Below are 13,517 nucleotides of genomic sequence, written 5' to 3'. Positions count from 1 at the left end.
TCATTCCCCCCTGGGGTGGGGGCCTGTGGAACAAATGGAGCTGGTGACAGAGGGCTAGTGCAGCTCAAGTGGCCAGCGTCTGGACGCAAGTTGGGGACTAGATTTCTGTAGGCAAGGGGGATGTGGGGAGGTGCTGGGGCAGATAGCCCCAGGCTGGAGGGACCTGGTGCCCACCCTTCCAGGAGATGCTCACGCCCGTGGGATGGGACATGTGTATACAGGAGCTTCCCTGTGCGAGCGACAGCAGTCGAGTCCTGCCCAGAGCTGCCAGCTGCCCGCTTTGCCCTTGACGTGCCCAGAACTGTCATTGTGTTGCCATGGCTGCATGTCCTCCTCCGAGCCTGTTCCAGCAGGGATGGTTCAGATGGTTAGCTCTTTGAAATGACCACCTTGTTAAGGAGGAAAATAGATGTGTTATTTGGGCGCTTCCTGCCAGACCCAGCTGGGATTGAGACTAGGTCGTAGGTGCTGATCTTTCTGTGGGGAGCGAAACCTTCTCATGAGTGTGACCTAATGTCTTCTAGGATGGGGCAGGCCCACTAATCCCAAGCCAGGATCTTCCTGGTCCACCCTCGGGAGGTCCACACCCGTGGCTGGTTGCATTCACCTGTCTGAGACTCCAGGGTAACTGGGACACATGGTTTGTGTTTCTTCCTCGCTGGGCCCTGCCTCTCAGCTGTTGTCACAGACTCCAGGGCCAGCAGACTAGGAACAGCGCAGCTCTGTGTTTAATAAAATGGAATCTTAAGGCTGCTCCACCCTGCCCTGCCCTGGGGTGCCCCCTCAGGAGTCACCCTTCTGGCCTCTAGCCAGACTAAGAGGAAATTATCTCTGGCAGAAGGTGGCCTCTCTATTTTGAAAGACCCCCAGTAATATCCCCTTGGAAATGCCCTGCAAGGCCTAATGCAGTGTCAGTGTCAGGACATTCTTACTAGAGCCCAAAGCCCTCACCAGAGTGAGCTGGTGAGGACACCTTCCCAGAACAGGTCCAGGAGCAGTGACCCGGGGCCACATGCCAGCCCGCCCTCCCAGCATGTCCCCTCCGCTGAGCCCATCCAGACATCAGGCAGGCCTTCACCACATGGGGGCACCTTCTGTGACCTCTCACCTCCCACCCACACTGTTTGTGTTTGTGGACTCTCTTTAGTTGAGGTGTAAGAGGCTGTATTTTTTGTACATCCTTCTGGGTGTGGACAAACACTTTCCTGAAAACGACAAAATCTAAATTCCTCTTGCCAACAGACACCCCCCACCCCACCCTACCCCACCAGGCTCAGAATCACTCCCAGCTCTTTGAGAGAGAAACCGGATACAGAAGAGTGTCCTGTAAGTTATTTCCAGACACTGCACTCCACCTTGCTCACAAGCCCTGGAGGAGGCTCAGGGCAGGCTGGGGATTTCACAGAGTGCTCATTCCTGCTAACTATAAAATTAGCAGATTGAACTGTTTCTTTTTTCCCTTACAACATTTGCATTTGGGGGGAGGTGCAGGACAGGGAAGGCAGGGGAAAGTGCCTGTGTATCCCCCTTTAAATGTTAAAAAAGAAGATGAAGATGCCAAATCCATCATCTCTTGATTATGGGCCTCAGGGAGCTGGCTGCCCACAGAGCAGGGGGCCAGCAGGGGCGAAACTGTGGCACCTCTCCAACCCGAGTGTCTCTGGCAACCCTGGGTTGAACCTTGCTCCCTGTCACCCCCAGTCTTCTGGCGTAGTTTTTGCCCCGTAACTTTCCGAACTTCCCAACTTCCCAAACACTATGAATGCTTTTTCTTTCTTTTTGGACTTGAAATATAGAGGGTGTGTGTGTGTGTGTGTGTGTGTGTCTTCTAGTAGCTATATTCGGAACTCAGTGTTTCTAATAACCATATGCCAATAATCACTTGAACACTCAACTTTTCCCTTGATTACAAAAGCAGGAAGTCTGTTATGGTGGTCTGTTTTTCTTCTACACAATAAAACACATTGTCTGCTTACTGTACCAGTATTTGGCTAACATTAAACCCTGGGGGAAGCTGAAATTGGAACCGTGAACAGCTAATTTTCAAAACATTTGTTTAATGTAAATTGTGGTACCAGCTCCCAGAAACAGCGGAGAACCCTGCATCTCCAGGTTTAAGTGGAATGTTCTGAAAATAACCTTTCCAGAGACATGCAGACAAAGCCTTAGTAACATGCTAAAGCACTTGTAGTGAAAGGGAGTTGGTATTTTTCAAGTGTCAACACTTGAATTCCAAATCATAATTTTCCCCCCAATTCTATGTAATTGGAAGGTTTTGAAAGTCTCCAGTTGTGACAGCTGAGTCAGCCGTAGTGGAAACTGTTAGAGAAGGCGACAGAACCCACCAGGGGCTGGGCATCCGGGGCCCTGGCAGTGCCTTGGGGTTCCTCCTTCTACTTGGGTGGCCTCTGGCAAGTCTGTGCCTCAGTTTACCCCCCGCCGTGAAATGATGGGGTCCATCCCAGCCCTACAATTTACTGACTCTAGTGAATGTTTGCATAATGTCTTTGTGTAGGCAATATGTGTGAGAGTTTGGATGGTACAAAGAGTGTGCGGTAATAAAATCTCACTCAGTCCTCCCACTTCTCCCCAGAGCAGTCTCTGGAATGAGTTTTCATGTACCTTTCAGAAAGTCTAAGCACATAAAAAGCATAGAGATACATAAAGTCTTCCCCATCCTACTGGCCTTTAGAGAGAGAGAGAGAGAGAGAGAGAGAGAGAGAGTGTGTGTGTGTGTGTGTGTGTGTGTGTGTGCGCGTGCGTGCGTGCGTGTGTGTGTGTCGTGTTCCCCACTGTTTTTGCAGTGTGATGTCAGTGGTTACTGGTGCCAGCTCATCTGGCTTCATATTCCAGTTCTGCCAGTTGCTGGCTGTGTGAGGTGGGGGAGCTACTTCATTCCTCTGGTATCTCAGTTTCCTCATCTGTAAAATGGAGGTATAACACAGGGTGGTTGGGAGGCTTAAAAGAGGATTCGTGTGAAGTGCTTACAGCAGTGTCTGGCACACATGTCAGCTGCCGCTGTTACTCCCTTGGCAGTTCTTACTCATCTTGGCGTGTGGAGCTGCTTTAGTCTCTCATGGTGTGACTCCAGTTACTGATACTGTAGGCAGGAGCAATGTACCCAGTTCTTTGGATTGTTCCTCGTGTCCATCCGGACAAACAGTCCGCAGTGACCATCACTGTGTGTGGGTCTCTGTGCATAAGTGCAAGTGTATCTGTAGGAGAAAGTCCTCAAGGTGGACTTACTGAAGCAGAGAGTGTATTTTTTAACTCTGATGGCTTATTATCCCATTAATAAATTTCAAGAGTGGACTTATTTACACATTTGACACTGAGTTGTTGAAAGAAGATGCATCCATTCGATCCATATTTATCACATCTACATGTGCTTGTTCCCCTTCTTGGTAGTGAGAGTACAGCACGTTGGTGCTCAGGGAGCTCTGGTCTAGTGAGGGAGGTAGAGTCACTGCACAAGGAGGGGGGCAAGTGGTGCTCCGACCACAATAAAGTGGAGTGATGGCATGGCAGTGTTGTCTTACATAGGTGCTCAGGGGAGGCTTCTCTGGTAAGGTAACACTCAAGGCATTTAAGTGATTGAGAGGAGAGAGCTCCTGGCACAGGGGGGAGCATGCCTGGCTCTTCCCAGAGAGAATGGGACAGGCCTTCATGTGGGGTCCCCAACGTTTCAGAGAAGCCTGGGGACTCTTCTCAAGATAAGGTTTTATTTATTTTTTTAATTTTACTTTTTTAAGAGGGACTTGGCTGGCCCCAAATGATTTTTTGTTTTGTTTAAATTTTATTTATCTTTTTGGCTGCGTTGGGTCTTTGTTGCTGTGCACAGGCTTTCTCTAGTTGTTGCGAGCGGGGGCTACTCTTTGTTGCGGTGTGCGGGCTTCTCATTGCGGTGGCTTCTCTTGTTGCAGAGCACGGGCTCTAGGGCACTTGGGCTTCGGTAGTTGTGGCGTGTGGGCTCCAGGGCACTTGGGCTTCAGTACTTGTGGCTCGCGGGCTCTAGAGCGCAGGCTCAGTATTTGTGGCACACGGGCTTAGTTGCTCCGCGGCATGTGGGATCTTCCCGGACCAGGGCTCAAACCCGTGTCCCCTGCATTGGCAGGCGGATTCTTACCCACTGCGCCACCAGGGAAGTCCAAAATAAGGTTTTAAAATGCATAAAATACCGAAGATTCAAAGGAAACCATTTATGCCTAAATCTTCAAGGTTAAGACCCCTGTCAGAATGCTCACCAAGATTCATAGGATAATCTTTAAGGTATCTCCAAGAAGGCAGTTTTTGCCAAAAGTTTTGATAAATAGTCATCTCACCTAGGATTTTTCAAATGTAAACCCGCTCTACCACCCCAGTTGAACTCCACCCCCATATGTGAATCACTCTTCCCCATCAAGAAGATACACTTGCTCCTCACTGCCTGGCAAAAAGCCCAAGATGATTTTGGGAGAGCGCCTCTTTCTTTTTGAGAAATATTTAAACTGCAAATGAGTGATTAATGTTCTGGTAAGGGATGCCAGAAAAAGGGATTGGTTCTTTTGAGAAGCTGCCATCCTTGCAAAATTTTGCTGACTTTTTAATGAAATTTCCAGAGATTCAAACAGCAGAGCAAAGGAGACTAGGCGTAAGTAAATCTTGGGTTGATAATTTCACACAAGTCTTTTTGGACACTCAGTTCTACAGATTCTTAAATACGTCTCCCACTGACTCTGACCTTACAGGTTTTCTGCTGCTCAAAACAAAACTGGGTGTATGCACAATACATGGAGTTTTTGGATTTGTACAACAATATGAATTTCTAAAATGTCAATCTTTTTTTTTTAACATCTTTATTGGAGTAAAGTTGCTTTACAATGGTGTATTTGTTTCTGCTTTATAACAAAGTGAATCAGCTATACATATACATATATCCCCATATCTCCTCCCTTTTTCGTCTCCCTCCCACCCTCCCTATCCCACCCCTCTAGGTGGTCACAAAGCACCGAGCTGATCTCCCTGTGCTATGCAGCTGCCAGTCATTTTTTTTAACTCTTTATTGGAGTATAATTGCTTTCCAATGTTGTGTTAGCTTCTGCAGTACAACAAAATGAATCAGCTATAAGTATACATATATCCCCATATCCCCTCCCTCTTGAGCCTCCCTCCCACCCTCCCTACCCCACCCCTGTAGGTCATCACAGACCACAGAGTTGATCTTGTGCTATGCAGCAGCTTCCCACTAGCCATCCATAAAATGTCAATCATTTTGGAGATGGACAAAGTATTGCTTGCTAGCTTTTGTCCTCCCTGGGCCAGGTTGTGTAAAGAATCTACCATCTACTCTCACCATTTCATATAAGAAAGGGCATTTTAATACCAAGAAGTGAGGAAGGGACTTAATCGCAGACTGCAGACCTTAGGAAAACTTAGGGCACAGTTGTTACGATTGGAATATAGTGACATCTCCCAAGGCAACTGTGTAGACCTGAAGCACTGTGTCACGGGCTGCACGCCTAGCAGGGAAGAGGCAGGTGTTGGTTGCCAGGTGGACAGACTGTGAGAACTGGGAAGGAGCAGCTGGTGTTGCACAGGGTTTGCCACGTTCCCTGCCTTGGCCACTTGTTTAGTCAGTTCTCCTGCCTTATCTCACTTTCCTGATGAGGAAGCTAAGTCTTAGGGAATGTGAGCCATGTACCTAAGGCTATGCAGCTAGTAGACCAGGGCTCAAATGCAGGACTTTAGAGTTCAGATAAAGTGTTACTTGTGTGTCCTGTGACTATGGACCACGTCCCTAGGTAGAATCCCCTCTGGTCTGATGGTAGAGGGCTGCAAAGCCGCCCACTGCAGAGTGAGTGGGGCAACACCTTAAAAAACTTTTTTAAAATAACACATTCTGGCCTCTCATTAAATTTGTTTGTACATTCATGATATATATTCTGTTTATAATTTCCACCTCTTACCCTCTACAACATTCTTTTTCTCGGTGTATTGAATTATAATTGACATAAAGCACTGTATATGTTTAAGGTGTACAGCATGATTTGACTTGCATGTATCATGAAATGATGACCACGATAAGGGTAGTTAATATCCATCATCTCACATACAGAAAAAAATGGTTTTTTCCTTGTGATGAAACCTCTTAGGACCTACTCTCAACAACTTTTCCTACGTATCATACAGCAGTGTTAACTATAGTCATTGTGTTGTACATTACATTCCCAGTACTTATTTATCTGATAACTGCAAGTTTGTACCTTTTGACCACTTTCCTCCAATCATCCCTCCTCCTCCAACCCTCTGCCTCTGGTAACCACAAATCTGATCTTTTTTCCTGTGAGTTTGGGTTTTTTTGTTATTGTTTTTTTAAGATTCCACATATAAGAGGGATTATGTGGTATATGGTATTTTAATTTCTCTATCTGACTTATTTCACTTAGCATAGTGCTCTCAAGGTCCATCCATTTTGTCGCAAATGGCAGAATTTCCTTCACTTTTATGGCTGATGAATGTTCCATTTTGTTTTATATAGGTGTGTGTGTGTGTGTGTGTGTGTGTGTGTGTGTGTGTGTACGTGTATCATATTTTCTTTATCCGTTCATCCATTGATGGACACTTAGGTTTTTTTCCATATTTCCATATCTTGGCTATTATAAATAATGCTGCAGTGAACATGGGGTGCATATATCCTTTTGAGTGAGTGTTTTTGTTTCCTTTGGATGAATACCCAGAAGTGGAATTGCTGAATTATGTGGGAGTTCTCTTTTTAATTTTTTGAGGAGCCTCCAAAATGTTTTCCATAGTAGCTGCTCCGGTTTACGTTCCCACCAACAGTGTACCAGGGTTCTCTTTTCTCTACATCCTTGCCAACACTTGTTATTTCCTGTCATTTTGATAATAGCCATTCTAACAGGTGTGAGGTGCTGTATCATTGTAGTTTTGATTTGCATTTCCCTGATGATTAGCGATGTTGAGCACCTTTTCATGTACCAGTTGGCCATTTGTATGTCTTCTTTGGAAAAATGGTCTTGAGTTTTTTGCTCTTGAGTTGTCTGAGTTTGTATATATTTTGGATATTAACCCCTTGTCAGATAAATGATTCACAAATATTTTCTGCCATTCCATAGGTTGCCTTTTCACTTTGTTGATTGTTTCCTTTGTTGTGCAGAAACCTTTTAGTTTGATATAGTCCTACTTGTTTTTGCTTTTGTTGCCTTTTCTTTTGGTGTCAAATCCGAAATCATTGCCAGTACTAATATCAAAGAGCTTACTGTCCATTTTCCTCTAGGAGTTTTATGGTTTCAGCTCTTATGTTCAAGTTTTTAATCCATTTTGAGTTAATTTTTGTGTACAGTGTAAGATGTAAGTGGTGCAGTTTTATTCTTTTACATTGGCTGTCCAGTTTTCCCAACACTATTTATTGAAGACACTGTCCTTTCTCCATTGTATATTCTTGCCTCCTTTGTTGTAAATTAAGTGACCATATATGCCTGGGTTTATTTCTGGACTTGCTGTTCTGTTCCATTGATCTTTGTGTCTGTTTTTATGCCAATACCATACTGTTTTCATGACTACAGCTTTGTTACGTAGTTTGAAATGAGAGAGCACGATGCCTTCAGATTTGTTCTTCTTTCTTGAGATTGCTTTGGGTATGTGGGGGTCTTTTGTGGTTCCATACAAATTTTAAGATTGTTTATTCTATTTCTGTGAAAAATGCCATTGGAATTTTTTTTCACATTTTACTATTTTTTTAAATTGAAGTATAGTTGATTTACAGTGTTGTGTTAATTTGTGCTGTACAGTAAGGTGATTCAGTTATATATACTTTTTTTTATTAAGAGCACATTTTATTTTTTAAATTTTATTTTATATTGGAGTGTATTTGGTTTACAATGTTGTGTTAGTTTCAGGTGTACAGCAAAGTGATTTAGTTATACATATACATATGTCTATTCTTTTTCAGATTCTTTTCACATATAGGTTATTGCAGAGTATTGAGTACCCTGTGCTCTACAGTAGATCCTTGTTGATTATCTATTTTATATATAGTAGAGTGTATGTTAATCCCAAACTCCTAATTTATCCTTCCCCTCCCCCCTTCCTTTTGGTAACCGTAAGTTTGTTTTCTAAGTCTGTGAGTCTGTTTCTGTTTTGAAAATAAGTTCATTTTTATTATTTTTTAAGATTCCATACACAAGTGATATCATATGATATTTGTCTTTCTCTGTCTGACTTCACTTAGTATGATAATCTCTAGGTCCATCTGTGTTGCTGCAAATGGCATTACTTCATTCTTTTTTATGGCTGAGTAATATTCCATTGTATATATGTACCACATCTTCTTTATCCATTCCTCTGTTGATGGACATTTAGGTTGCTTCCATGTCTTGGCTATTGTAAATAGTGCTGCAGTGAACATTGGGGTACATGTGTCTTTTCAAAGGATGGTTTTCTCTGAATATATGCCCAGGAGTGGGATTGCTGGATCATACGATAGCTCTATTTTTAGTGTTTTGAGGAACCTCCATATTGTTCTCCATAGTGGCTGCACCAATTTACATTCCCACCAACAGTGTAGGAGGGTTCCCTTTTCTTCACACCTCTTCAGCATTTATTGTTTGTAGACTTTTTGATGATGGCCGTTCTGACCGGTGTGAGGTGATACCTCATTGTAGTTTCAACTTGAATTTCTCTAATCATTAGAGAATCTTTCCATGTGCCTTTTGGCCATCTGTATGTCTTCTTTGGAGAAATGTCTGTTTAGATCTTCTGCCCATTTTTTGATTGGGTTGCGTGTATTTTTTTTTTGCTGTTGGGCTGCATGAGCTGTTTTGTACTTTGGAGATTAATCCCTTGTCTGTTGCATTGTTTGCAAATATTTTCTCCCATCCTGTGTGTGGTCCTTTCATTTTGTTTATGGTTTCCTTTGCTGTGCAGAAGCTTTTAAGTTTAATTAGGTCCCATTTGTTTGTTTTTGTTTTCATTACTCTAGGAGGTGGATCAAAAAAGATATGGCTGCGATTTATGTCAAAGAGTGTTCTGCCTATGTTTTCCTCTAAGAGTTTTATACTGTCGTCTTTACATTTAGGTCTTTGATCCATTTTGAGTTTATTTTTGTGTATGTTGTTAGAGAATGTTCTGATTCATTCTCTTATCTGTAGCTGTCCAGTTTTCCCAGCACCAGTTATTGAAGAGATTGTCTTTTCTCCATTGTATATTTTTGCCTCCTTTGTTGTAGATTACTTGACCATAGGTGCGTGGGTTTATTTCTGGGCTTTCTGTCCTGTTCCATTGAGCTCTATTTTTGTTTTTTTGCCAGTACCGTACTGTTTTGATGACTGTAGCTTTGTAGTATAGTCTGAAGTAAGGGAGCCTGATTCCTCCAGCTCCATTTTCCTTTCTCAAGATCGCTTTGGCTATTTGGGGTCTTCAGTGTTTCCATACAAATTTTAAGATTTTTTTGTTCTAGATCTGCAAAAAAAAATGCCATAGGTAATTTGATAGGGATTGCACTTAATTTGTAGATTGCCTTGGGTAGTACAGTCATTTTGATTCTTCCAATCCAAGAACATGTTATATCTTTCCATCTGTTTGTGTCGTCTTCGATTTTTTTCATCAGCATCTTATAGTTTTCAGAGTACAGGTCTTTTGCCTCCTTGAATCGGTTTATTCCTAGGTATTTTATTCTTTTGATGTGATGGTAAGTGGGATTGTTTCTTTATTTTCTCTTTATGATCTTTTGTTAGTGTATAGGAATGCAACAGATTTCTGTGTATTAATTTTGTATCCTGCAACTTGATGGAATTCATTGATGAACTCTAGTAGTTTTCTGGTAGCATCTTTAGGATTCTCTATGTATAGTATCACGTCATCTGTAAACAGTGACAGTTTTACTTCTTCTTTTCCAATTTGGATTCCTTTTATTTCTTTCTCTTCTCTTATTGCCATGGCTAGGACTTCCAAAACTATGTTGAAGAAAAGTGGCGAGAGTGGACATCCTTGTCTTGTTTCTGATTTAGAAAAAATGTTTTCAGCTTTTCACCATTGACTCTGATGTTAGCTGTGGGTTTGACATATCAATGTATGGCCTTTATTATGTTGAGGTATGTTCCCTCTGTGCTCACTTTCTGGAGAGTTTTTATCATAAAAGGTGTTGAATTTTGTGAAAAGTTTTCTCTGCATCTATCGAGATGATCATATGGTTTTTATTCTTAAATTTGTTAATGTGGTGTATCACACTGATTGATATATAGATATTGAAAAATCCTTTCATCTCTGGGATAAATCCCACTTGATCGTGGTGTAAAGTCCTTTTAATGTACTGTTGGATTTGGTTTGCTGGTATTTGTTGAGGATTTTTGTCTGTATTCATCAGTGATATTGGCCTGTAATTTTCTTTTTTTGTGGTATCTTTGTCTGCTTTTAATATCAGGGTGACGGTGGCCTCATAGAATGAGTTTGGGAGTGTTCCTTCCTCTGTAACTTTTTGGAAGAGTTTGAGAAAGATAGGTGTTAGCTCTTCTCTGAATGTTTGATAGAATTCGCCCATGAATCCATCTGGTTCTGGACTTTTTTTGTTGGGAGTTCTTTTGGGTTTTTTTGTTTTGTATTTTTGTTTTTGGCTGCACTGCAGCTTGCGGGATCTTAGTCCTCAACCAGGGATTGAACCTGGGCCCTCGCAGTGAAAGCACTGATCCTAACCACTGGACCACCAGGGAATTCCCCGTTGGGAGTTTTAAAATCACAGTTTCAATTTCAGTGGTTTTGATTGGTCTGTTCATATTTTCTATTTCTTCCTGGTTCAGTTTTGGAAGATTGTACCTTTCTAAGAATTTGTCAATTTCTTCCAGGTTGTCCATTTTTTTGGCATATAGTTGCTTGTAGGTAGTCACTTATGATTCTTTGTATTTCTGTGGTGTTAATAGTAACTTCTCTTTTTTCATTTCTAATTTTATTGATTTGAGCCCTCTCCCTTTTTTTCTTGATGAGTCTGGCTAAAGGTTTATCAATTTTGTTTATCTTTTCAAAGAACCAGCTTTTAGTTTCATTGATCTTTTCTATTGTTTTCTTTGTCTCTATTTAATTTTTTTCTGCTCTGATCTTTGTGATTTCTTTCCTTATACTAATGTTGGGTTTTGTTCTCTTTCTAGTTGCTTTAGGCATAAGGTTAGTTTGTTTGAGATTTTTCTTGTTTCCTGAGGTAAGATTGTATTGCTATGAACTTACCTCTTAGAACTGCTTTTCCTGCATCCCATAGGTTTTGGATTGTCATGCCTTCATTTTCATTTGTTTCTAGCTATTTTTTGGTTTCCTCTTTGATATCTTCAGTGATCCATTGGTTGTTTAGTAGCATATTGTTTAGTCTCCACGTGTTTGTGTTTTTTGTTTTTTTTCCCTTGTAGTTGATTTCTAATCTCATAGCATTGTGGTCAGAAAAGAGGCTTGATATGATTTCAGTTTTCTTAAATTTACCAAGGCTTGATTTGTGGCCCAAGATGTGATCTATCCTGGAGAATGTTCCATGTGCACTTGAGAAGAAAGTGAATTCTGATGCTTTTGGATGGAATGCTCTATATATATCAGTTAAGTCCATCTGGTTTAATGTGTCATTTGAGGCCTGTGTTTCCTTATTGATTTTCTGTCTGGATGATCTGTTCAAAGATGTAAGTCAGGTGTTAAAATCCCCCCATATTATTGTGTTACTGTCGATTTCTCCTTTTATGGCTGTTAGTGTTTGCCTTATATATTGAGGTGCTCCTATATTTGGTGCATATATATTTACAATTGTTATATCTTTTTGAATTGATCCCTTGATTATTATGTAATATCCTTCTTTGTCTCTTTGTAACATTCTTGTAAAATCTATTTTGGGGACTTCCCTGGTTGTCCAGTGGTTAAGACTCCACACTTCTGATGCAGGGTGGCATAGGGTTCGATCCCTGGTCGGGAAACTGAGATCCCACATGCTATGCAGCGTAGCCAAAAAAAAAAATTAAAGTCTAATTTGTCTGATATGAGTATTGCTACTCCAGCTTTCTTTTGATTCCGTTTGCATGGGATACCTTTTTCCATCCCCTCACTTTCAGTCTGTGTCCCTAGATCTGAAGTGGGTCCGTTGTAGCCAGCATATATACAGGTCTTGTTTTTGTATCCATTAAGGCAGTCTGTGTCTTTTGTTTGGAGTAGTTAATCCATTTACATTTCAGGCAATTATCGATATGTATGTTCTTATTGCCATTTTGTTAATTGTCTTGGGATTGTTTTTGTAGGTTTTTTTCTTCCTTTCCTCTTTTGTTCTCTTCTCATGTAATTTGGTGACTATCTTTAGTGTTGTGTTTGGATTGCTTTCCCTTGTGTGTGTATGTATCTACTATAGATTCTTGGTTTGTGGTTCCCGTGAGATTTTGATATAGCAGTCTGTATATGTAGAAGATTGTTTTAAGTTGCTGGTCTCAGTTTCAAATGCATTTCCTGTATCCTGCATTTGTACTCTCTTCTTGTGTGTGGATGATTTCCTACCTTTACTGTGTGTTTGACTTTACTGGTGAGCTTTCCCATTTGTACTTTTCTTGATTCTAGTTTGGGCTTTTATCTTCTGCCTAGAGAAGTTCCTTTAGCATTCGTTGTAAAGCTGGTTTGGTGCTGCTGAATTCTGTTAGGTCTTGCTTATCTGTAAAGCTTTTGATTTCTCCGTCGAGTCTGAACAAGAGCCTTGCTGGGTACAGCATTCTTGGTTATATACTTTTCCTTTTCATCACTTTAAATATATTGTGCCACTTCCTTCTGACCTGCAAAATTTCTGCGGAAAAATCAGCTGATAACTTTATGGGGATTCCCTTGTATGTTATTTGTTGCTTTTCCCTTGTTGCTTTTAATATTTTTTCTTTGTCTTTAATTTTTGTCACTTTGACTAATATGTGTCTCAGCATGTTCCTTCTTGGGTTTATCCTGTATGGGAGTCTCTGCACTTCCTGGACTTGAGTGAGTGTTTCCTTTCTCATGTTAGGGAAGTTTTTGGCTATAATCTCTTCAAATATTTTCTCAGGCCATTTTTCTCTCTTCTCCTTCTGGGACCCCTCTAATGCAAATGTTGGTGCATTTAATGTTGTCCCAGAGGTCTCTTAAACTGTTCTCATTTCTTTACATTATTTTTTCTTTGTTCTGCAGCAGTGCTTTCCACCATTCTGTCTTCCAGCTCCTTATTTCTTCTTCTGCTTCAATTACTCTGCTACTGATCCTTACTAGTGTATTTTTCATTCCAGTTATTGAATTGTTCATCTTTCTTTATTCTTTATATCTTCTAGCTCTTTGTTAAATGTCTCTCGTATCTTCTCGATCTGTGCCTCTGTTCTTTTTATGAGATCTTGGCTTATCTTTAATATCATTCTTCTAAATTCTTTTCAGGTAGGTTGCCTATCTCCACTTCACTTAGTTTGTTCCTTTGTCTGGAACATATTTTTCTGCCATCTCATTTTGTCTAACTTTCTGTTTTCGTGTTCTCCTTCTGCTGGCTCTAGGACCGTAGCTCCTCT

General features: G+C 41.2%; 1 protein-coding gene across 9 annotated transcripts in view; it reads left to right on the top strand.

Annotated features, from left to right (window-relative positions):
• The window catches only part of LOC132517077 (core histone macro-H2A.1), a 79,938-nt gene that overhangs the window by 31,530 nt on the left and 34,891 nt on the right, over window positions 1-13,517 (top strand). The gene's annotated exons all lie outside the window — the stretch shown is intronic.

This window comes from Lagenorhynchus albirostris, chromosome 3, assembly GCF_949774975.1.
Source record: "Lagenorhynchus albirostris chromosome 3, mLagAlb1.1, whole genome shotgun sequence".
Taxonomy (NCBI): Eukaryota; Metazoa; Chordata; class Mammalia; order Artiodactyla; family Delphinidae; genus Lagenorhynchus; species Lagenorhynchus albirostris.
Note: the sequence above shows the minus strand (reverse complement) of the source record. Positions and strands in the feature narration are given on the sequence as shown.